The sequence below is a fragment of the Anguilla anguilla genome, chromosome 2, assembly GCF_013347855.1.
Source record: "Anguilla anguilla isolate fAngAng1 chromosome 2, fAngAng1.pri, whole genome shotgun sequence".
NCBI classification, from domain to species: Eukaryota; Metazoa; Chordata; class Actinopteri; order Anguilliformes; family Anguillidae; genus Anguilla; species Anguilla anguilla.
The window spans coordinates 38286252-38311479 of NC_049202.1; the positions used below are offsets into that span (position 1 = coordinate 38286252).

At 39.4% G+C, this 25228-nt stretch overlaps 1 long non-coding RNA gene across 1 annotated transcript in view; it reads left to right on the forward strand.

Moving 5' to 3' along the window:
• Positions 1-6620: 6620 nt before the first annotated feature.
• The window catches only part of LOC118219521, a 70100-nt gene continuing 51492 nt past the window's right edge, over positions 6621-25228 (forward strand). The window contains exon 1 of the long non-coding RNA XR_004763787.1: positions 6621-6737. This is a non-coding gene — a long non-coding RNA (uncharacterized LOC118219521). The remainder of the gene's footprint in view (positions 6738-25228) is intronic.

The following is a 25228-nucleotide window of genomic DNA, read 5'->3' on the forward strand; positions in this document are numbered from 1 at the left end:
ACAGGGAGAACATGCTAACTTAGAAACGTCCAGCCTGGGATCCAAACAATGCCGCACTAGCTCGGTAGTTCAAAATAGAAATGAAAATGATGAGGTATTATAGCTGGCTAGCTAGATCTAATAGATAATTTTTTTCCTGCTAAAATCATGCTATCATAAAACATTCACCAGAAAATAAAATAGCTACCTCTTCAGTTGACAACATTGTGCTGATATCTTCCCTGAATAATGTCTGTATCATCCATGAGCTACTACATCATGCCTAAAACTAGCTATATTTTATTTTGTTTTGTCTATACATAATTTGCTACCACCTGCCTTGCTGCCAAGTTTATTTAATTCTGGTAATGTGTGTGGATACTCAAGATATTATAACAAAGGAGGGGTGTAAAGATGAAATGGGTGTCACTTTCATTCACAGTTGCTCACTACACAATCTTTGCTCTGTTTGCATGTGTCTGACATCAAATCCCTGGGTGTACCTTTAACGGAAAAAAATAAAAAATCCTGCCTGGAATGAGGCCCTCATGGGTGCGAGGCCCTGTGTGACTGCACCATCAGCCCCCCTAGTGGTGGGCATGCATGTGGCCATTAGTGCTCTAACTTTACTGGATTGAATTAAAGCTAGCAAGCAACAAAATAATTGCTAACCAAGAAATAAGTGGTTCGCAGACATGCGAAGCAAACTGAAAAGCAGAATCATCTTTGCAGTGCCATTAGCATGAGCTAACTGGCTAGTTAACTGCTCCAGCGGCTGCACCACAGAATCTATTATGAACTAAAATGATCTCTGGCTGCACTCGGTAGCTGAATTTGCGAGTGCATAAGCTGGTGACGTGCGATTGGCTGTAGCGTGAGGGGGCGGGAAAGCCTTCTATACTGCAGCCTTAGAGTCGATGGTCTCGGCAAAAAAGGCACACAAGCTCAGCAAGAGGTTAAGCCTTCTTGTCAGTCAGTTGTCCCATTTCCCCTCCCCAGTAATCTACAAGTAATCTATATTAATTGCCATTAATTAAACACAGATGATGATTGACAGCAGTGTGCCCACAATGTCACATGCTGGTTTCTTGAACTGCAGTCATGCTGCAAATAATTTTTATTATTATTGGGCTGCAAAGATTTTTCCCAATACACATAATGTACACATGTACACATAATGTACACATGTACACATAAAAAATGGAAATTAGACGAGCTGCAAAAAAATTAATTAGGACTAATCATAATAATGACATGTTTTGCAGCAGTGTAGGCTTCCCCAAAAATGAAAGGCTGAAACAGATTAATTAAAATGAAATAAAAAGACAAGGTTTAAACTGTGATAAGATTTGACCATGATCAGTTCTTTAATAGTCTCCTTCATCTTTAATTGGCAGTTCTTTGTGCAAACTTGTCTAGAGGGAGAGATTCATCTTTCTGCATCAATGGAGTTGGCTGGAATAGCCAAGTGCTATTTTCTGTGCAGTATTTGGAATGATTTTTTTTGCCTCTGTCCCAGAACTCTCGGAATGTCAATGCAGTCCCTGTTTTTGTGTGCAAAAACTAGTTCAGAATTACATTACTCCTCAAATCCTGAAATCCAGTGTCAGTGTTTTCTAGTTTTATAGTCATGCCTGAATTTTACTATATAATACTGTGTAGCACCAATTTCTGCTTTGGCAATTCTTGAAAATCTTATTAGACAAGAGTTGCTAGCCTAAATGCAACCTGTGATTGTCACAATGTGAGCATTACTTGTTAATTAAACTGCGTTTTGCATGAAGTCTTTGCGGGTTTCACTGTATGCTTTTAACATGTAACTGCATTGATTGTGACAAAAGCAGTTATATTGTTGAAGTCAACCTCAAAATTCAGGAGGCGTTGTATGATGCTCCCCACGGCTGCGACGTGACTTAGCATCAAGGCACACAGTGCAGCAAGAACAGGCTGTATTTTTAAAACGACTTATATTTTTTTAATTTGGCGTCTCCGGTCCCACCCGAGTTTGGAATGCCAGATTTACGAACTACGTACGAGCGCGCTCATGCGGGGCCCCTGTGGGGCCCCCTGCTTCCGGCCCGGGAGGGTGAAGGCAACCCGCGGTTCTCCTCCAAAACACGCCTGCCAGTCAGCTGCTTATTTCCGCGCGGCAGTTGCGAGCTGTGCACAGCGCAGAGCAGGGGCCGAGGAGACCCATTCATACGCGTGCGCAGGCAGCAAGCCACGGGCAGCGAACAATGCTATCCCCGCCGACTGTATCGCTGAGCGACGCAAAGCTAAATTATGCATCGCTCCTGTCGGCCGCAGTCAGCACCGGCATGGGTCAGATCCAAGACTGAACCGAGGCCGTGGTGCTCGCTTGTGTACCGCAAGTGCCTCTCACCGCTTTTACCGACTGAGCTAAACAACGGCCTGCAAATTGGAAGCAAATTCTGCACCGATAAAATAAAATGTGCAGTGCATTGTTTTCTGTGCCTTCTGTTGACTTGTCTATAACCATATTTTCTTTATTGGAGTTAGAAGCCTTTAGCATTTCTGCCAAGGTGTATTTCTTGCATGTCTTGTTAAAAATTCCTAATTTAGGATGTCTGGTGTAATGTTTGCACTAAACAATGCATCCCTCACATCTTGGATGACATCTGTTCACTGCTCAATTCTGTTTTTTTATTGTTTTTTTTTTGTTTTTTTTTTTACTGACAGAGCATTCCACTTTGTTCATGACTATGATTAATGCTATTTGTACATAAAAATGCCAGTCTATGATTGAAACCAATGCCTGCAAGAACCACACAGAGATTTAGATGCTTATGCACGATGGAATAATTCTGGGTCACATGCCGTATGTTCACATGTCACATGCTGCTCAACCCTGTTTCTAGAGATCTACCACTCTGTAGGTCTTCATTTCAACCCTAATTTGGCACACCTGACTCTACTAATTATCAGCTCAATAAGATCTCTAGCTGTTGAATGTGGTGTGCTTTGTTAACGTTGGAGTGAAAACATAGATTAACTGGTGTCCCTCGTTACAGGATGTGAGATCTGACAGATTTCCAAAGTAGTGTGGGGTTTTGTTGTTTGCCTGATTGTTTTTTTTTTTTGAACATGTCAGCTTCAGTAATGGCAAAGGCCCTATGATGGGGTCTAAATAGTGTTGTTGTAAGCTGAGTCCTGTGACAATTTTCAACCTGCAGGGAAGAACAGTCTGGTCTGAACAGTCCTCTGAGGATTTTAGCCAGTGATGATCATGATAATGGTAATGATTTCATGATTTATACATGATTTCCCCTCAATCTGGTTTTAAATGTAAATATGCAATTAACTCACAGTTTATTGCTGGCAGAGTAGCACATTTTGTTTGTTCGTTGTTTTTAATGACTTCTCATGTACCACTGAATACATTAAAGAAAACCATATTTGAAAAAAAAAAAAAAAAAAAAACACTCAACAAAATTTTGGCACACATGGATATATTTGGAATATCTTATCTTAGTGCGTACAAACACCAAGAAAATATAAATTGGAACATTTGTATTGTTCAATTTGATCATATAGTGAGTTCCATAAGGCTTTGGGACAAAGACATATTTTTCTTTATTTGGCTCGATACCCAACAATTTTATATTTGAAATGAAACAATTCTCATGTGATTAAAGTGCAAATTGTCAGATTTTGTTTAATGGTATTTTCTATACACTTTGGTTTCATTGTGTAGAAATTACAGCACTTTTTATAGATTTCCCCCATTCCAGGGCACCTTAATATTTGGGATATATTAATGTTATGTAAATGAAAGTACTCATATTTAGTACTTTGTGGCATGTCCTTTGCGTGCAATGACTGCTTGAGGTCTGTGACCCACGGACATCACCAGGTGCTGAGTATGTTCTCTGGTGGTTCTCTGCCAGGCCTGTACTGCAGTCATTTTCAGCTCCTGCTTGTTTCGGGGATAGTTACTTTAAGTTTTCTCATCAGCATATGAAACATATGTTCAGTTAGATTCAGAGTGGGTGACTAACTTGGCCAGTCAAGAATCTTACAGTTTTTTTTGTCTCTGCTGCTTTATCAGTATGTCTTGCTTTAGGCTGAAGCGCTATCCAATGAGTTTGGAGGCATTTGGTTGAACTTGAGCAGATAAGATGCTTCTGGAAACTTTCTGCTGCTGCTATCAGCTGTTACTGTACGTTATCAGTGAAGACAAGTGAGTCAGTACCTGCGGCAGCCATACATGCCAAAACCATAACATCCCCATCACCATGTTTCATAGATGAGGGGGGTGCTTTGGAGTTTGGGCAGTTCCTTTTGGCCTTTGCACTTTATTCTTGTTATCACTCTGATACAAGTGAATCTTGGTCTTGTCTGTCCACAAGACCTTCTTCCATAACTCTGCAGGCTCTCTTAGGTACTTCCTAGCAAACTGTAACCTGGCCATCCTGTTTTTGTGGCTGAGTAGTGGTTTGTATCTTGCAGTGTATCCTTTGTAGTTCTGTCCATGAAATTTTCTGCAGATGGTACTCAGTGCCTCCTGAAGAGTGTTTCTGATCTGTCAGACAGGTGTTTGGGGGTTTTTCTTCATTAAGGTGAGAGTTCTTGGGTCATCAGCTGTAGAGGTCTTCCTTGGCCTACTCGGCCGTTTGGGATTACTGAGTTCAACAGTGCTCTCTTTCTTCATAATGATGTTCCAAACAGTTGATATTGGTAAGCCTAAGGTTTGGTTTTTGTCAATGACAGTTTTTTCTTCTTCTTATTTCTCAATCTCATGATAGCTTTCTTGACTTTCATTGGAATAGCACTGGTCTTCGCATTGAATGCAGCCAAAAGCCAAGAATCAAGACAAGTTTAGATACTGGAAGCTCTCTTATACCTGCACTAAGGAAACATTGAACATACCTGACTAATCAGAAACGACTGTGAAGCCATTTGTCCCAAACACTATGGTGCCCTGAAATGGGGGGACTATGTAGAAAAAAGTGCTGTAATTTCTACATGGTGGAACCAAAATGTATGTTGGTAATGTATGTACCATTTAATAAAAGCTTACAATCTGCACTTTGGCCACACATGAATTGTTGATTACAAATCTAAAATTGTGAAGTACAGAGCTAAATCACAAAACAAATGTGTTTGTCCCAAACATTATGGTATAATATTCATTTTCATATCATATAATTTGAAATAAGTGTTTGTTACAAAACTTAAAAAATGTTTTAAAAAACATTGCCATGATGCAGGTAGGCCAATTTACACACCTTTCGTTAACACTGACAACGTGCCATCAAAAAGCACTCTACAGACAGCAAACACAAGATTGTGTCAAAATGTAATTAGAACTTTTTCAAACTTGAGAACGTTCATACCTTGGTTTGTGTGAATTCACAAATACATAATGGTGAAGTGTCAAGGCTTTGATGATCTTTGATGTAAAAGCTGGTAAAAAAAGTGAAGATTTTGTACTTTATTTAATATTCACTTTGAAAAGAAGCCTGTGTTATCATAGGGATGGCTTGTACACTGTCCTTTCTGTTCTTGAAAAACCTGGTGGAACTGGACACAACATGGCAGATTTATATATCTTTTGTATATCTGTCCTTTGTTGGCGCAGGGTGATCTGTATTGTGTGGGAGCCGTATCCCTGATGAAGATAAAATACAACTCATATTGTGATAGGATTTTCAATTTCATTGTGTCCGGGATCTCTGTCTGTGACCTGGCTCCTCCATTTCATTCGTTAATTGGCAGCCCACTGTCATGGCAAAGACGTCTAACAGATTACCAAGTGTCTTGTTGTGACCCCAGTCCTCTCTGGACAGTGTCACAGCGTCTCTCCCTGCCCTCATGCATATGTAATTAATTGTGGCTGCTACAGCCAGCCAGTCAGTGTCACTTTTGAGAGCCGAATTGAACAGCAGTGCCTGCAGAAACAGTATGACATATTACCGATGAACTAATTTTTATGTTTATTTCAAGCCTGAAGATAAGGGCAGAGTCAGTCACCTTTACATTGTTGTATGGTTTATATCCTTGGTGAAAAGAAGCCCTGATACACCGTGTATTAAGTCTATAGTGAGTTTTATTGGGTCCTTGAGATATGGCAAGTCTCTTCAGAAGCCACCCATACAGTGGACCCAAGGATAATGCATGGCTGTGTAATTAATAAAGCTGCTGTTAGTCTCTGGTCATGTTGACGAGGCAATTCTGCGGAACAACATACGCCGTTTACGTAATGGTGAATTCCGAGCCCTCCCTTGGCTGCAAGTGGCAACACTTGAACACAAAAAGCAAAATGCTCATCAGGAAAGCAGCCTCCCAATTTAGATTGCCGCCCTGCAAACGCATAACCTTCTTACCCTTCAGAGCATAACAGTATGATACATCAGTGCTGAAGAGCAGTTGAGTTGTTAGGGGCTAATGATGGCACAGTGAGGATTCTCATGTGGGTGCAATAAACACAGTTTGGAGACTACAGTAAATGGGCCGCATAAGCAATCTGTTTTGTCATCTGCATTAAAAACCATTGTTCATCTTTTTGAGTGCAAATTGCATTTAATTATGCTAAAATGTTTTTGTTGAGGACAACATAACTGTGTGTGGCTTAAATAACATTTTTTTTTCCATTTTTTAATCGGTGTTCCCCTGTTTTCTCCCAGTTTGGAATCGCTAGTCTCAAGCACATCTGAAATCATCACTGCACCGCCCACACAAGGATCACCAAGAGCTTCAAGGGCTGGCACTCCTCTGATGCTCTTGCTTGTGATAAGGTAACTCTTTTCCACATTCCAGGATTCACAGCACAACAAGAGAGGTGATGCTGATTGATGAAGAAGTGTATTCCTCATTGACTGACACAGTTGGTAGCCTTAGTGCACTGGGTACATACAGTAGTAAGGAGGAGCTAATGCTGTAGTTACCCTAGTTAAAAAACCAAACTGTTTGCCTCTGCAATGTGTATTCTGTCAACAATGGCTAATTACATAGCTGAGGCATGAACTTCTGAATTTTGAAATGTATTATTATATACGTAGCTTTGACATGAGTATAGGTATAATAGCATTGGGCAAATCATACAGTGGATCTTCTGTGGAACACAATGTGTACAATGGTCGGAAACCCACTGTTCAGAGAAGCTATGTAATGTTTGTGTGGTTCAAGATTAAATTAAAAGGATTAGAGGTTGGACAACACAATAGTGGGTGTTTCAGTGCATGCAGTTGTAAAACACTAGCACTAATTAAGGACAGTGGTGAATTAACTAGAGCCCTATATCTGCAATGCCGATTCTTATAAAACATTTTTGTTTGAATATTCACAGCAATAAAGCAAGTGGTCTGTTGCATCTATGACTAAACAGTGGATACCTGCAAAGTGATATTTATTTGAAAGAACATGGCAACATTCCCAGTAAATTATGAAGGATAAAAAATAAAGTTTAAGGTAGGATCCTTGCAATGTTACCACAGGTTCTGTCTTGTTCGAGTTTCCCCCCTGCGACTGATCTATGACACGCTTCAGGAACAAACTTGAAGGGTAATTTTGCTTAAATGACTTAATTTATTTGTGTCTGCGTCTGCTTTGTTTCCCACCAAGTCTTTGTCTTTAGAGAATTGAATGTGGCCCAACAGTTACATAAAGTCTTCACAGAGCCGCAGTGTGATGTTTATTCTATTTATTTATTTATTTAAGCACATTCATTAATTAGTGTGTTCTGGATAATGTAGTCACACTTGTGTTCCTGTCTGCTGTTCTTCTTCCAAGTTCCTCCGAGTGTAGACGGTGAATTCTACTCTGAAGTTTCAGAGCATTTGCCTCATGTGACCTTCTGAAAATTAGTTTTCTCCAAAGTTTTCTTCCTTATGAAAGGAAAGATATGCTAGTCATATCCATCAAACATGCATTACAGTAGCATTCAAATCCCAAATGAATTAAGACAAATAAATACATATTGAAGCAAGTAAGCTAACAATGCCTAATAAAACTAGCACGTAATGCATTTAATATAGAATTTTGTCCCTTTTGTCTTGTGAAATGATTAAAAAAGGACAACTTCCACACGTTTTCACATTTATTGAACCTTTTTTAAGCTGCTGTTTTGCCTTCAGCACTTTTGTGAGCGTAGGGTAATCCTCCCTATCTTGTGGAATGATAAAACACACATGCCAGCATCTTGTGATTGTGCTCTACAGGGTTACTCTAAAAGTATCGAACAAACAAATAAGAAAAGCATGACAAGAAAGGAAAGCTTGAGGTAACATTTATCATTCTGAAGGTTGAAAAGGTAGTTTATTTACATTCCCTGTCATCCAATGTGCTTAATCCCTTGAAGCGAAATCTCATCTAACAAAAAAGAAAGTATAAGAAATTGTTAGAAATTTATTTGGACACATAGCAGTTAAAAAAGCATGTTAGACATGTAGGGCATTTAAAGCCATATTTAATAATACCAAGGCTGTGTCCAGTGTACCCATCCAACCACTTGGAAACCATAGCATTTAGAACATTTGCTAAAAAATACAATGCGCTTAACGTTTTAAATATTTGAATTGCGACTACAGTGTATTCATCCAAATGTGGACAATATAAAATGTGATTTTCTTATTGCAGCCACCCACTCTGATAGTTACTCTTCTGAAAGGCTATAGAGATGTCAGAGACAGCCAAAGGGAAGGCATTGAGCAGATGCAGAATAATTGGTCTGAAGTTCTGGAGTCTTTGTTCATGCAGTTCAACTACTTTTTTGAGATTCACAATTGTACTTTGTCCGCAATATGTCAAGCATGTGACACTAAGTACTTTTACTTAAAGAAATTTGCATAAGGGCAATTTCTGGGAACCATACCACCACAGGTAGTTAGCATATGACAAGATATTTTTCATTGTCTGCAAAGAGTGCACCATGAAAATACAATAAACTGTTGTTTTGGGAGATAATTCTATCTTTCGGTATTATTGCTTCTAATCCTGCTAGTCTTGCATCATTTATTACTACCCAAGGGATTGGCAGTTTGTAGAAGACCATGCATGACTTACTCCGCACATCTGAAATATTTTTCAGCTTCTATTGTCCGTTCTATTAACTTTCTCTTCAGTTTTCTATGTATTAACATTACATTACATTACAGGCATTTGGCAGACGCTCTTATCCAGAGCGACGTACAACGACGTATTAAGATATTGCTAATACATTGTGAATTTAGTGGAAAAATAAATGTTGAATGTGTCCAAGTCCTTTATAAAAGTGCTCCAAATTCACATGGATAAATCCATATGGGGTATGTTTCACTTGAGTAAAAATAATTTTTATCTTCTGAAAATCACGCATGTCTTTTGATTCCTATGAGATTCCTGTAGCATTTGATGCATTATTTTTCATCATTAGTTGTACATACTGTACAACTATCCTTCATAATGGAAGTAGATTGTTTATGCATTAGTATGCACATGGTGGTATTAGTGCTCATGTTTTGTCCAATGAACAGTTCCTCATTAAATTGTCTATTATGATGGCATTTTGCTCCTTATGTTTATGTGTCTTTCCCTTATTGTTAATTAGACAATTCACTAATGACCAGTGTGCTTTTCTATAAAACTTTTATGATTGGATACTGTCTATATTTGAAGTATGGATGTTGGCCAAAAACGTGATATATAATTCACAAACAATGAAAGCATCCTAACAGCTCTGTTAGTTTCTGTTATAACCCTGAAACGTGATGGAGTTCCTTAAATGACATTGCTGTAGAGGAAAAAGGTGAAGGTAAACTGGCCTCAACCCATCACACCCCAGTTCCTCATAGTTGCAAGTAAGATTGCTAGGTATTTAACAACACTTTATGATTGTATGATTTTGTAATGCTTTTTCAGTTAATCTTAGTGAATCATATTTATAATATAATACACATAGTGTTGCTAGTCCAGATGCATATTTGTGGCATTTTTTTGTGTGAAGAAGTTGATAAAGTATGTACCTATGGGCAATTCAGAGTCCCCATTAAGCGATGTACAATAAGTGCATACCGAAGGTCTCCAATTAGCCTACCGGCATGTCTTAGGACTGTGGGAGGAAACTGGAGTACCGGTTTGTTGGTTGAACAAATACAGATTCAAATACAAATAGTGGCATCTCCCTCCACCCCTAATATACAATATATTCTTCCAAACTGGTTCACCTCAATTACATAGGGCGCCAAATGTCAAGTAAAGCAAATCATGTTTTTTTGTGGGGTTTTTTTCTTCCGATTTAGCATAAATATGGCATTTTTTTCTAAATCCAAGCTAAATATGCTTTTTTTCCCTCAGATTTAACAGGCATGCTAAATAGATCTTTGGTTCCAAATTAAATATTTAACTTATAGTTTAAATCTCAGTTTGTAAACTAAATATTTAGCTAAATCTGAGTCTTTCACTTAAATCTTTTGAAAGATATACTAATTAGCCCTGCCCCTCAATGACTCTCAAAGAAGAGTGCCACTGGACCTGGGAGAGGGGAGAAGGAGAGGAGACTGCACAGGAGATTTAAATGAGAAAAATGGACAATATGAACTTAAAATAAGTATATTAAATATCATATATTTTCAGTGGTATTATAGTATACTTACAAAAAGTGTATTTTGGTTTAAATTGTACTTTTGTGTACTTCATATATGTATACTAAATTGCATGTACTTACTGCGGTATTTTAGTGTATTTATAAAAAGTATACTTAATTTTCATACCTGGATAGCAAGAAGATAACACTTTTTACAGTCGTTAAAAAACAGATGCAATGGGGCCTCTAGTGGCGCAGTCTGTAGAGCGCTAACCACAAGCTCAATGCGAGCCGTGATGTCAGGGTTTCAAATCCAACCGCTGAACTTTGTCTCTCCCTCTCCCTCTCTCTCCTCCTAATTATTCCTGTCTCTCTACACTGTTTTATCAAATAAAGGAAAAACCCAAAAAACATATTAAAAAAAAACAGATGCAATTACCGTTGCCACAAATGGTCACCAGTCATGATAAATCAGCGGTAGCAGGTCATATGTGTGAATTTCCATTCTCTCCTCCCATGTTTTGCGGTCTACCCTAAAATGTGCTAAAATACATATGCATTAACCCAAACACGCAAATTTTATGGATGGAGCATTTCTCTCGTTTCACCAGTGCGAACTTCCCACGTGGCACCGGAAAAACACTATTTGTCTCATGGCTTGTGTCTAGCACTGCAGTGGGTAGCACTGTCACATCAGCACAGCATGAAGGTCACATGTTCAAATCCTAGCAATGAGTGCCCTGCAATGTGTTGGCGACCTGTCCAGGGTGTATTCCTGCCTATCGCCCCTTGCATACTGGGATACGTTCTAGGCCCCCTCCCCCATCCCAATCCCAACAGGGAATAAGCAGGTTAGATAATTATTGGATGGATGGATTGATTTATTTTATGCTTAATATAGAATTTGTGATATGATAGCATTGTATTTCAAGCAAACTTGTAACATATAGTATAGATTGGGATATTGCTACACTGTAAATATACTTCTATACCACCATCAAATAACCTCAAATGCAATTTAAAGTATATTTTGGACACAGTAGTGAAAAACTAAAATTGTACTAAAAACCTACAAATCACCCTTTCAATTAGTATGATAATCTAGTTCACTAAGTACACTACTTTTGTACAGAAGTTTAAGTACACTTGAATACAGCCAATTTAACACAAATGTAATGTTTGCTAAATATAAAAATATAAGTTGAATGTGAGATCGATAGAATCTTTGGAAAAATGTATGGTAAATGTATTTCATGTCACATCCTGCTCCCCATACTCATGTTTTCAGTTTTCCTGAAGTGTTCCCTGTGTTTTCTTAAATTAAGGATTTCCCATTTTCTAAGGAAATGCATGTTTCTGTTCTATCTCCAGAATTTATTATGCAGTTCACATCTGTACCATATGGCGTTACCCATTATCTATGTTCTCTCTCTTTTTGTGACAGTTTTATATTTGTTAATTGTTTATACTTGCATGGGCACTGCATAGTAAAATGAGCTGAAGTATCACATGCCCTGCTGGAGTTTTTTCTCATTTTAGATTCAGATTTGACTCGAGCCAATTCAGAAATCTGAGCAAGGGTTGGAAGCTAATCTAGTTTTTTTTTTTTTTTTAAGTTAATGCTTTTTCCTGTATTTATTTTACTCAGATACCTTTTCTCAGTCATATGACCTCATAGCGTATTTGATTCAAGTATACCCTGACTCCCTGGAAGTAGCAAATTCTCTCAGTAAAATTGACATATTCATTAGTAGATTTGTCTTGTGTCTTGGTTCCTTATCTATGGTGGCCCAGAGGTGCACTCCATGTTTCTGAAAATAAATCTTTGTTTCTAATTAAAAATCCTCTTTTCTAAAAAGAAATCCTGGTTTCTAAAAAGAGGTCCATATTTCTAAATATAAATCCTTGTTTCTAAAAGAAACATTTGCTTCTAAAATGAAATGATTGTTTCTAAAAAGCCTGTCTCATGTTCTAAGAACAGCAAGCTAAATTCTAGATAGCTTATGTGCAAAGCATACTGCAACCACAATGACGTATGCTCGAATGTGTTTGAAAGTGTTATTTGTACAGCAAGGCTAATGAGAAGCTGGTCCATTAACTGGCATAACAAGCAGGAAATTGTCAAACAAGCTGAAGTTTTCTAACGGACATGTTAACGAAAATCCAGCTAACGATTAAATGCAATACTTGTTCTCCAGGAGCCACATCTTGGTTACATGTGCCTTACATTAGCCTACACAATCATCTGGTTTGCTTTTTGTCATCTCCAATAAACAGCAACTTTTCACTTCCTGTTCATAATTACACTGTATATAAAGAATAAGTAAAATGAATGAAAAAGTGATAGTAAATGGTAATAAAAATAAACTGTAAACTTTCAATATTGAAATTATTTAATAAACCTGGATTTTCTTTTGCAACTGCATCGCTCTCTCTGCATGATTCATTGTGAACTACATGTATTAATAATTATATTCACTTTAAATTCTGTTTACTGGGGATGTTCTTGTCTGTGTCAGAGCACCGAGTCTACGTGTGCACATGCTCATCTGTTCTGATTCTGCCCATATGCTGTTTTCCTGTTTCGCCGGTTGCCAGGAGACAGTACCAGACAAGGACTGAGTATTATCCTGTTACGCTCGCAATTTCCTGTAGCCCAGCTCATCACAGGCGGCTGTTCTTGCTGCAACAAAATAAACAGAGATAAGATTCTAGCAAAGGAAGAACCAGGCTCCAGATATCCAGATTAGAGGCCTGCTTGCTTTGAAAATACACATAGAACAATTTGCAATGATACATAAGGGACTAATATATTGTGGTGCTATATTTTGCTAAGTTTATTTAAACTTTATTCAAATTCGTAAACCGAAAGTTATTGTTGGGTACTTTTTCTACACTATGCACATCAATGTAATACAAATTTCAAAACCATAAGCCACAGCTCACTCTCTTCCAGGGCAGCATCACACAAATTCACAAATTACAAGTTCTGTTTAAATGGTAAATTCAATGAATGGGATTTGAATGTTTTTTATTTTTTAATCTGGATGTTTTTCCATTTTTTTTTTTTTTTAGTCTGGATGTTCTGTGCTTGAAGTGTGGAACGTAGATGTAACTCGTGAAAAACAGGTATGTTTTTCACAGTCAGTGATAATGATGAGCAAGCTCTCGCCCACGGCTGCTTCTTCATTATTAAAAATAAGCAGATGGCACAATTCACTTTGATTGGCCGACCACATGGCAGTGATGAGGAGGTACCGTATACATGTATATTTTCAGGAAATCCTATACATTTTCCCATTCAAAATTCTGTCGCGTTGAAACTCTCGCTGTATTACAGAGATCTACATATGCAGTGCGCGTTGTTAACGCCACAGAGGGATCTGTGCAACAACAGCCCAAATTATATTCCAAAAAAATAATTGTCACACAAGAGATCATCATGAACCCAGTCTAATTTCACACAGGACAGAACAGCTTGTTAACCTCCCCACTGTGACGGGACTGTCAGATCCCTTGGCAATTTACTCTGTCATTAATCAATTAAAGCTAATTTAGCAGAGCTCAGTCTTACTCCGGCAGTCCTAACATTTACAATGCAGTCATAGACACGACCTCTGCGCTAATTTGCATCCACCGTGATCATGGATGGGAATACATTTTTCCAGGGCCATGCGGGTAGGCACTCTCACAGGTCTAGGAGCATTAAGCTGATAGGAATCAACGGGAATGCGTCCATATTGCATAGACCCACATAGCACAATTGTTTCAAAGCTTGATATCACAATGGAATAGCCTAGCTGATGATGTATTCTTCGTTTTTTTAACGTTTCCTTCCAGCAGGTAAATCTGTTCCACAGTCACAGGTATGCTTGGCCCAGTAACTGGTCTGAAATGGTCCTCTTGGGAAGACAAAGTTATTTTCTATGGCGTAATCCAGCTGTATCTGTTCAGCATCTTGAGCTGTCATGCTCAAAACACAGGCCGAGAAGTATTTCTTCAATAGCCGACTCCCAGCATTGGCACGTTTTGACCAATGGCAACTGATTTTTAAGGTCCATGCATACACATATAATTTCTGTCCAAACCCAAGACACTGCAGTTTGAGCATAGTTTCATGCAGCCTGACAGATTTAAACAAGTTTTGACCAGTATTATGTAGTATTATGCTCTAGGTCATTGGCTGAGTTGGCTTAAATGACTGCCTCCTCCTGGAGCCCCCACATATACAGGATAAGATCGTGAATTATAAAATGGCAAATACCCACTGTTCATTAGTAAGGCGTTTACCCTTAAGTTGGGTAGACTTAATTCACATCAGTTCACCAGGCAGAGCTGGTCATAGCCTGTGACCGATGCGTGCCTCTTTGTGTCATACTGCCCACTGCTGTGACGGCAGGGACCATGGGGGCGGGGTGGGGGGTTATGCTTCTGAAGTTAATTAATCCGAACGAAGATCGATTACAGCGCTTTTCCCACCGATGCGGCTCCATCAGCTCCGCGGCTCGCTCGCTCTGTAGTGACACGACAGCCTGTTCAAAAAAAACAACAACGCTTCCTAATTGAATATTCAAATGAATCCCTCAACCACAGAGGCGTCGCCGGTTTTATTCTACTTAATGGCATTCCGCGTGCACGACATCCATCTCTGCCAGGACGTCCAAATTTCTCGCAGGCATTGATCACTTGCTAACAGGCAGTCCGCGCAAGTTTCAGCGTTCCCTTCCCCCCCCTCGAGTACGGCGTATCCGATTTTAAATAACGTGGGTGTCGGGAACGGAACAAAGGGGGCTTGCATCGAAAAGCAGGTCATTAAGCAGGAACCACGCTTGCAGGAATAATCAGGCTGCTGCAGCGAATTAAATGTGCCGTTCCATATTCCGCGCGGCTCCTCGCTCCACATGCGCGTTCTCCTCTTAACGTCTCCCGCTGTGAGTCAGGTGGAGGAGAGACTCACAGGAAGGAGAATCTTCGGCATTTTAAAAGCCTCTTTGTGGGCCACACTTTAAAGAACGTGCGCCGACTAGTTGGAATTCATAGATTGGGACATTTGCAGGAGTAAGTGGATTTAATTACACCAAGTGGACTCATTATCTTAATGGGTATTCAGTTTTGTGCGCTTTCTTCAGTCGGCTGATAGAAAATGACCTCTCAGTTGCGTTCTATGGTGCTTCCCGCTTTTTTTTTTTAACATTTCTCAGCAATCAGCTCTTAAACATCCAGCCTTGGGAAGCTATTCCTCTGCCCGGCGGACCTGGTGGCAAGGGTCAATATGGTGTGTGTTAATGAACCTGAATGGGTACTTCAGCATGCCTGCAAGCAACAAAAACATTGTTTATTTGTAATTGGCTGTTCAGCCGCTGGGATTGTCAATAGGAGAACTCTGATGTTCTGACATCCAGTCGGTGTCTCAAGAATGAAGATATGAAGAAAACGTATGAATCAAATCCTTTCAGTCCGTATTGTTTCGCAAGGTCTACCAATTTCAATATTCCGCCATTTCAATTGTAAATTGTGAGGACAGCATTTAGATGTGTTATAAATGATTATTGACATTTTTAAAATACAATGTTGGTGTTTAGCCCAAGCAAACAAGGTCATCACTAAAGTTTAATTAAACAACATGAATAATTGAGTTCACTATCAAATTTGAAACTTAATTTACTACAGAATTTGAAAGGACTGAGCATCCTAAATAATTTCTTGAAGGGCTATGCACGTCAATGCACATAGTGCACAACTGTATGTTAAGTTTTCAAAACTTGAATAAAGTTTTAAAAGCATACTTGAGCATGGGAACTATGGCTGTACTGCATATGCATGTGTGTATTACACTTCAAATATGGTACTTTATTCATTGTGAATAGGCTGCATACTGTATAATCAATTGCTTCTATACCGCTACTCTACAACTAGCTAGCATGTGTCTTCAACATATTTACATGTTGTTCTGATACACTTTCACTTGAGTTTCAGCCGGTTATAATAGTTCCTTCTGTACTAATGGATTGCTTCCCATGCAGCAGTTGGCTCCACTGGTCATTTATCCTGCATCCATCCATCCATCCATCCATCCATCCATTATCTATACCCGCTTATCCTGGGCAGGGTCGCGGGGGGTGCTGGAGCCTATCCCAGCATGCATCTCTCCTGTGTCCAACATTTAATTTCCTGCTACTGCAGAAATAATGTATTTCCCCCATGTTAGAGCTTCAACAAAATTCTCTCTGTCAATGACCTCAGCACTTTGAATAGTGATGTTGTAAAACTGATGGCTTATTTGTGAGAGAGTGATTTTATCTGTTACGTCTGAAAAGTGCAGCTTTATGTATGTCTTAAAAGCAAAACCAAAGGTTGATGTATACAAATAAATGTTAGCAATTACTATGATCAGGGTACACAAAGTCCCTTACAAATTATTGTTAGGGCACAGTCAGTGTTGAGCTCTGTTAAAATGAAAATTGAGCAAAAATGTCAAATTCAGTCTCAAGGAAAAGTAATGAAAAGGAATCCAGATGCATATTTTCACAGTAGCAGATCAATTTAAACACACAGCCATATTATCATTAGATTGAGCTACTGCACTAAATTGTTTATAGACTTAATGACAACATTCTTTCCTATTTTTCAAAAAGGTATGGAGAACTGGGATTTCTGTATAATTACTTCAATTTAAAATGACTAATTTTCCGTTCAGAAAAGAGTATGAAATAGCCAATGCGATAATTTAAGTAGAACTGCCTTCTTGAAAATTTGTTCGTATTAAGCCATTACTAAATAAAAATGAACAATAATTCATAAATATTTTGCTTACCATTAGTAAACTGTTTTTGATTCATTGATATGAATAAAAGCACATATATATGAATATATATTACGTAAAAATGAAAAATATGTTTTCTTCCCAAAGTCTCATAAGATAAGGCCCACTATTGGGAGTCCAGCACTACAAGCCCGTTCCTGACCGTCTGGTCAGGTATTCTCATATTATGATGCCCTGGAGTCAGTCAGCCTAGCTGGCTTTCCATGGTCATCCTGGGGCTGGTCGTTTGTTTTTGCGAATGGTTGTGTACATTACCAGTGGACTGGCCTAATACTATTAGTGTACATGTGAAACGTATTGAAAGGCCATTTATCTGCCATCGAAATATAGTATTTTAGTGAGCAAGCTTTCTCCTTCTGCCATCTTTTTCACCTCAAAACCTTTTTTTTTTTTAAATTCAGTTTGGACATAAATAAATAACTGTATTCATAAGTATGAATAATAATATGAATATTTATAATAAGTAGGCCTACTAAATATTTTGCTTACCATTAATAAACATATTTTTAAATCATTTGTCATTGACAAACAGTAATCAAACCGCATACATATAGACTAATTTAGACTTTGTCGCACGACCCTTTTCGACAAGCGTCTTTCTGAAATTTATGAAAGATAATTTATATTGCATTTCACTGGAAGCTGTCTTTCTATATCGAGTTCATTATTCAGTCCTGGCCTCAGGAGATGTTTTCAAGTCTTCACTTCATTTAGACAAGGCAGAACCTTCAGACATGGGCTAACCATGAACTGAAGTCCATTAACATTCTTTGCTATTCAACCAATTGAAAAAAAAAGACTTGATTTAAAACTCATAGAAGACATAATCCATGGGGAAGGACCATCTTTGTTACGTTTCATGTGTTATGTGTGCTATGTCTTTGGAGATCATCTCTATTAATCTAGTCAGTGTGATTATCCCTGTGTTCTGGGAATTGGTTTTTATAAAGCTTCCAATGGCCTTGGTCACCTGATAACCATGCTGAAACCTCCAGACATCTCTCAATAGAATTGACATTGAACCGTACACTTGTTTTAGGCACAGACATTGATAAGGGAGATCATTTTCCCAGCCGTGCGGTCTATTGCTCTATACGGACGATCACAGGTGCCTGCTAAAATTCCAGAAAGTCTGATACAATCGCTGTGTCCTGAAAATAACACTAGCCAATCAATGTCCCTTCATCTCAGTCAGTGCATCTATCAAGATGTAGATTTCATCTAAGTCAATTGGCCAATTAGAGTTCCTGGAGTGGAAGTGTTTTTTTCTTTGTGTGTTTAAATGCAAAGTTGTGAGCTCACATCTGAGCTGGGCATACTGCTGGCTTTAACATTACTGCATGTCCTGTTATGTTCATGCCATCATTGCCACTCTATATTCTGAGGAATTGCCAGAAAGAAAAAGCTATCACTTATGCCTTGAAGGATGCAGAAGTACAGAGCATAGACTTGATGTGGCTCAAATGTATCAGCATATTCATTTCTCAGGAACCAAGCTGGGCTGGCTTTCTGCTTTCTCCCAGTGCTGACGGAAATGTGTAGTCCTGACAATGTACTGGCTGTTTTGTGCATGAGGCAGACTATGCATCTGAGATGGTCAATACACGACCCATATTTATAGTTATATAAACTGTAACAATAACTGCCTTTTACAGAATCTGGACCATATTCCTGGGGACCATAATGTTCTGAGAAAATGCCCTGGGTTCCAGACCACTTGTCTGTAGATATGAACTGGCTGTGAATACAACCCACAGCAGGAATAAGGAAATAAAGGAATAACCTGAGAGGTAAAACATGTTTTAAAAGCTGAAGTGTTTTGTTTAGTGACATTAGGCAGACAATAATGCTCAAGGTGACTATAGCACAGACAGAAGGTTACAGTGATCATTAACTTTAACATGTTTCTCCCTAAGGAGACAGCAGAGCATATGACACAATTATCTATAGTAAATGAAAGCCAGAGGTATAGAATAATTACACTTACTCAGATAAATAACAAAAACACAACAGATACTCACCTGATATGAGGATGAGTAGATCATGAGAGGAAATTGATTTTAAAGTAAATCTTTCCTTTAAATATTTCTTTTTTATTTTCATTTGTACCATAACTTTTACTCAAATACTTTTAAATGACAACTTATTTACTCTTATTTGCATAATTTCATGAACCATTACTTTTACTTTTACTTAAGGCATCTCTGAAGTAGCGATACTTTTACTTGAGTATTTTCAGTACTCCTTCCACCCCTGATTAAAGTAACAGAAGAGTAATTTAAGATGGAAAGGTCTCACATGCATGGAACTCAGTCATACGTGATGTCAGTACAGTAAGTGTTGCTCAATATGATGTCACAGGTGTAAAGAGCCTGCTAAAGGAGCTGCACCCCCATACCTCTTGGCCACCCCAACTTGGCACCTAACTCTCCCCTCCCTGCGGGGACCTGGTCATCGCTCCTCCCAGCCTGGCTCCCCAATGGTGAATGCCCTCCCAACCTCAGAACAGCATTTCCTCAACAGCATACCCATCCCTCCATTGTAACCTGAACACCCATCGCTACAGGAAATTCCCTCCTCTCCCCACCCCGATCATCATTACCCTCTTCCAAATAATCCCCCTATCTACCCTTTATTCCGCTATTCAAAATTAATCCTCTCTCTACCTCCCTTTCCACATGTTAATTCTACTAAAAAAAGATAACCTATTGCCCGGGTGCTATGACTCAACCATTACACTTCTCATTAATTGGTACCTGGTGATTTATGAATCTAGGCCTTTTCTTCATTAGCACTCAGTGTAAGTCGCTCAAGATAAGAGGGTCTGCTATACGCCTAAAATGTAAATGTAAAAGAGAAGATGAAATAATCTCAAATGGAGGACCAAATGGAGGCTTCCATATATGCACGACTTACCACACATCAAGAAAAGTATGTGTAGGTACACATGAAGTCTGGTTAAAGGCTGGTTTACTGAAGTGAGAAAGTTACATTAAAGGCAATAATTTGTTTGAAGTAAGTGAGTTCTTACACATTTATACAGAGATCACCAAATACGATAGTACCGTTGTGAAGAATAAAGGCGGAGACCCACAGTGGATTCCTGGGTGGATCATCTGGTTCTTCTTGTCTCGGGACTTATAGCAAATTGGACTTGCACTAAGGTTTATGCTGACCACTAAACCACTTTAAATATTAACTAAAATTAAAACAACACTGATGTGGCCCACATATGGCTAACCAATTATTCAACCAGCACAGATGGTTAGATTTAACTTAATTCGGCAACATTTCCCATATTCCCTACTGGTATGTTTTTTTTTCTAGGTCCAAATGGACTGCACAATGCGTCCACCAAGGCTGCAGTTTGATTTCATTTTATCTCACAGCAAACACACTTTGGCTTTTCATTTGCGATTGCTTATTCACAGAGACTATTGCTTGGCACTATCTGTGTATCTGTCTCCATTTCTCCCTCTCTCTCTCTTTCTCTCTCAGCTCTATTCCGGTGAAAATGAAATTATATGAATATTAACTGTTCAGCAAACATTTTACCATGAATTTTCCCATTACAAATTTTAAAACTCATTTTTAACATTTTTTACAGAAATATTGAGTAGATTATTGCCTGTTTATTGGTTAAATAGGTCCCACTCCAGCCCTAATCTTATAAGAATATTGATTAAGATTAGCTCAAATCACCATTTTCCCACACATTATTTACTCCACAAGTCACATTTGTCCCCATGGGTTGTGATAGACATAAACCTCATCACAGGAAGCAAGACTGTTCTTCAGGTTCTAACGGATTTGGTACACAATGGGCAGTTGTGATTTGTCATACCCACAACCTAAACACTTACTGACATGCACATCACTTCAGAAGCACATATCGCTTCATCTGGGCCTGCCCGTATGTACATGTGAATAATAACAAATGTAATTATTTATATAATTTGCTTACCAGGCACTATAGTGCCAAGCCTAATCAGCTGTCAGAGTTCCTATGATGAAATTAAACTAATTTGCCAATGTGTAAAGGAAAACAGACCAGGAACAGAACACAAAGAACAAAATCAAGATTTATTTGAATATGTGGTGCAGAATGTACTGAAATGTATGCTTGTTGTGTATGCTAAACGAACCCCTTTTTCATATCTATGAAAAACATTCAAACCCTGTGCAATTACAGTACTTTGCAACAACTTTTATTTTCTTTAGAAACTTTGTTTTTCTTTTCCTTTCAGTCTGGTTTTTTCAAAAGGGATCAAAAGCAAGTTTTGGAGAATATTATGAATATGAGAGATTTTACAATTAGCATGTTTGTCTGAATAGCATGATGCCATTTTGTTCTTTGGGTGTCGGGTGCCTTATTCACCCTATAAGCATATGCAATCACGGGCTCTTCTGTAAAGCGGTTCTCATGGGAGGTCTGGACTGCAGTGACCTGGTGCTATGGCTACTACACTCTACACTGCATGAGCTATTAATAGCAGCATGTTCCCTGTTCAACGAGCAGGACAGTACAGTACATCTAAGCCACCTTCACGCTTCCGTTTTTACTTTTATTTTTTTCTGTGACGAGACGTTATTGATTGGCGTTCAGTGGATTGCTCCTCCCCCTAGCCCCATCATGTTGCCTTGCGGCTTGAGAGCAATTCGTTATCTTAGACCAGAGATTGCACAATCTGGAAGGACCGGAACGATACTTAGGGAGCTGCCGGCTGTGGTTTGATATTCAGGCCTCTGTGGCACCAGTAGTCTGACTGCCTGGAGAGTGCACTCTTACAATTACTTTTGGTCAGCATTCGGAAAATGCTGAAAGCGTTTACTAAAGACAGCCTAGTTTCATGCCTATTGCATCACTATGGTCCCATGTCAGCGTATTGATGGAGAGCGTAATGCTTGGTTACATTTGCATCATTTGCCGCACATACTGTAAAATGCATCAAATGTTACTTGGTGGAAAATTGGACCGTAAAGATTTGCTTTGATACAGAACTGACATTTTCAAAGTTTAATGACCAGCCATAATAACAACCTAGTCTTGTGTCCTTCACATCGACCTGATCAATGTGACTCTGGGATAAAACCAGATTGCAGAGATATGGAAGTTTGGTTTGATGGAATATAAAAACAAAAAGTGATTATATAATGACACACAAGTGAAGAAACCCATGTAAAACCATGGAGCAGTTGGAAATGTACTTGATCAGTAAAGTACTTGCTCATATCAAACTATTTGTGGTGGGATATTTAAACAATACGAAGGGCCCACCCCTCTTTTCCATGCCAAATTTGGGAGACACGGCTAATGCACTCCTGCAGATGATTTCCACAGAGCGATTCCTCTTCTATCTTTGTCATGTCAACATCTCCCCCACTTTGCCTCCTTTTCACATTCTGCGATGCTTGCAAAGAGGCCACTCCACACCAAACACGTGTCCTCTGAAGAGCTGGTGTGTGTGTGTGTGTGTGTGTGTTGGGAGGCACTCATGCTCTCATTTTAGCTTCCCACACACTTAAAATGCTCCGCAGTGAACAGTGTGGCTATCTGAGCCATGTGACTGCAGTCAGCACACACCAGAAACCACATACTTCTGAAGGCTGCAACACTCCCAAGACCAGTTTAGCTATGAGTAGCTAACTACAGATTTCAGGAAACAAGCTTTTCCCCCCCTCCGCTACGCAGACAAGGGAAATACGTCTCAGCTGGTTAATGTGAGGAGGCTCAGATACCTGTAGCCTGTCCTCATTTCAGGAGCACTTTGTGCCTTCTATGTTGCGCTAAATTTGTTTCCTGTTCTTGTGCTAAGTGTTAGCAGTGCCGTGAGCCCAGCGACAACCTAGCCACCGATGTGGCAGGCCCAATTTTATTCAGTGGCTCTCGGGTTGCTGCTGCTAACATCGCATTTCATCCTCCCATCTGTCCGGGCATTTAAAGTAATCCTCTTTTGATTCCGTATTTGTAAACAAACATATCTCCTTTTTGTGTTTGCGGACCGAATGCCGAATGTTCAGTGAGTTCCCCTGGGGTGTTTTGAGGAGGGAAAATCTGCCAAATTGCCTCGAGGGTGTTCCACTTGACTAATGCTTAAAAGACATAAATGATTTCTCGCCGTTTCCGACCCCATCTCATCCGCGCTGAAACAGAGGGGCTTACGACCGCGCCGAGGGCCGGAACGTGACGCATTGGTCCCGGCGCTGCTTAAGGAAGCCGAGCCCGCGAAGCAGGAGGTGGCTTAAAATATGGAAAGATATGTGAGCTCATGCGCGTCCATCAGGCCTCGGCATGGCGTTCTCTCCCCGGGAACAGTTTGGACCTTTCGGGTGTTTGCTACTCACAGAGCAGGAGGGACGGAATGGATGGATGGGTCAGAGCATGAAATCAGCGCGCGCGTGACCTCAGCAAAGGGACCGGGAACCTGCAGCTCTATTGGCCGTGGTTATCTGTAGCAAAAATGGCACTGAGCGACTCTGGATGGACTTGGAGCTTACCTGAGTACATTACGTTACAGACATTTAGCAGACGGTCTTATCCAGAGCGACTTGCACAACTTTGAGTAGAGGATTAATACACTGTCACTGACGTATCAGAGAGGTAATAAAAGATGGTGTCGAATGTTTTAACTCTTCAGTGCATGTCACAATTGTTTTAACAGCCAATCCCAGTCATTGTAAAGTTTATGCAAAATGGTGAAGTGAAATGCAGTCTCAATTAATTTAGTCAGACATGGCAATGCGTTGTGAAGTGATATGCCACAGTTCATGTGATTACAGACATGCATAACTTAGACCTTAATTTACAAGTGTAAGCAAGTAACTATTTAAAACTAAAAAGTAAGCAAAGTTAAAGTTAATTTTTGTGTAGATTAAAGTGACTTCTTGAAATGTGACTCTTCATGTACAATATAGTTTCTATTTCATTTTCATTACTAGTTGACACCGCCCAAAACAAAGGTTTCCTTGGAAGAAAATTACATTTAGCTACTTCTAATAATGAAATAAATTCAATCATCATTTGTACCTTGACTTAGAAAAGTACACGTACTTCATTTTTACACATATGTAGTTTAGCAAGTTCATTTTTGGGAATAAAAACCCAAACCTTCCATTAACTGTGTTAACACAGACTGTTAATTGAATGCAGGCTGATGTTTTTTTTCCCCCTCATGGCATGAATGTTCTTGACTAACACATTTCTATAATAATTTATTTGTACACTCATATTTAATGTAAATGTGTTTTTGAGATTTGGGAAGGCCTGACCGAGGCAGCAGTGAAGTGGGAGACGCAGAGCTGGATGGGAGGCTCTGACAGCTTTTTTGCTGGACCCAGCTGATCCACGCCAGATGGCTGCCACACCATGAAATCGCTGCCCTGACCTTTATTTCAGTAGCCGCTGGCCGGCTAAGCTTTGTTCCTCGCCGTCTTTCAACGTTACGCCCCTTTTCTTGACGGGAGCTTGTCCCCCGGTCTCAGGTTACCCGCGCGCGCGGTAATGGATGCGAAAACGAAACTCGCTCACGTGTTCTCGGTTCCTGAGTGCCGTTGGGATGATTCCCTCCAGATTCCCGCGTCGAGTGGTAAACTTTTAATTGCCACCTCCAGGTGAAGACGCGGTAAATAAATCTGAAGAATCCGTTGGCGTTATTCTCAAAGCAGGGACCCTATGCCCTGTGCTTTTCCCATTATCTCAGTTCTGTCGGAGATCACACGGTCTAAGAACTACGATAGCCAAAGCATTCCTGCATTTGTTTTTTGAGCTACCTATTCACACTTGAACCAGTAGTTGCAGGAAAATTTCAAGGGTCAACAACAAGAGTAGAATGTGATAAAAAGGACGGAAGGTTTCAGTTCTAGAATGTTCCCCACCTCATTGCTCAATACTGATTCCTCTGGTT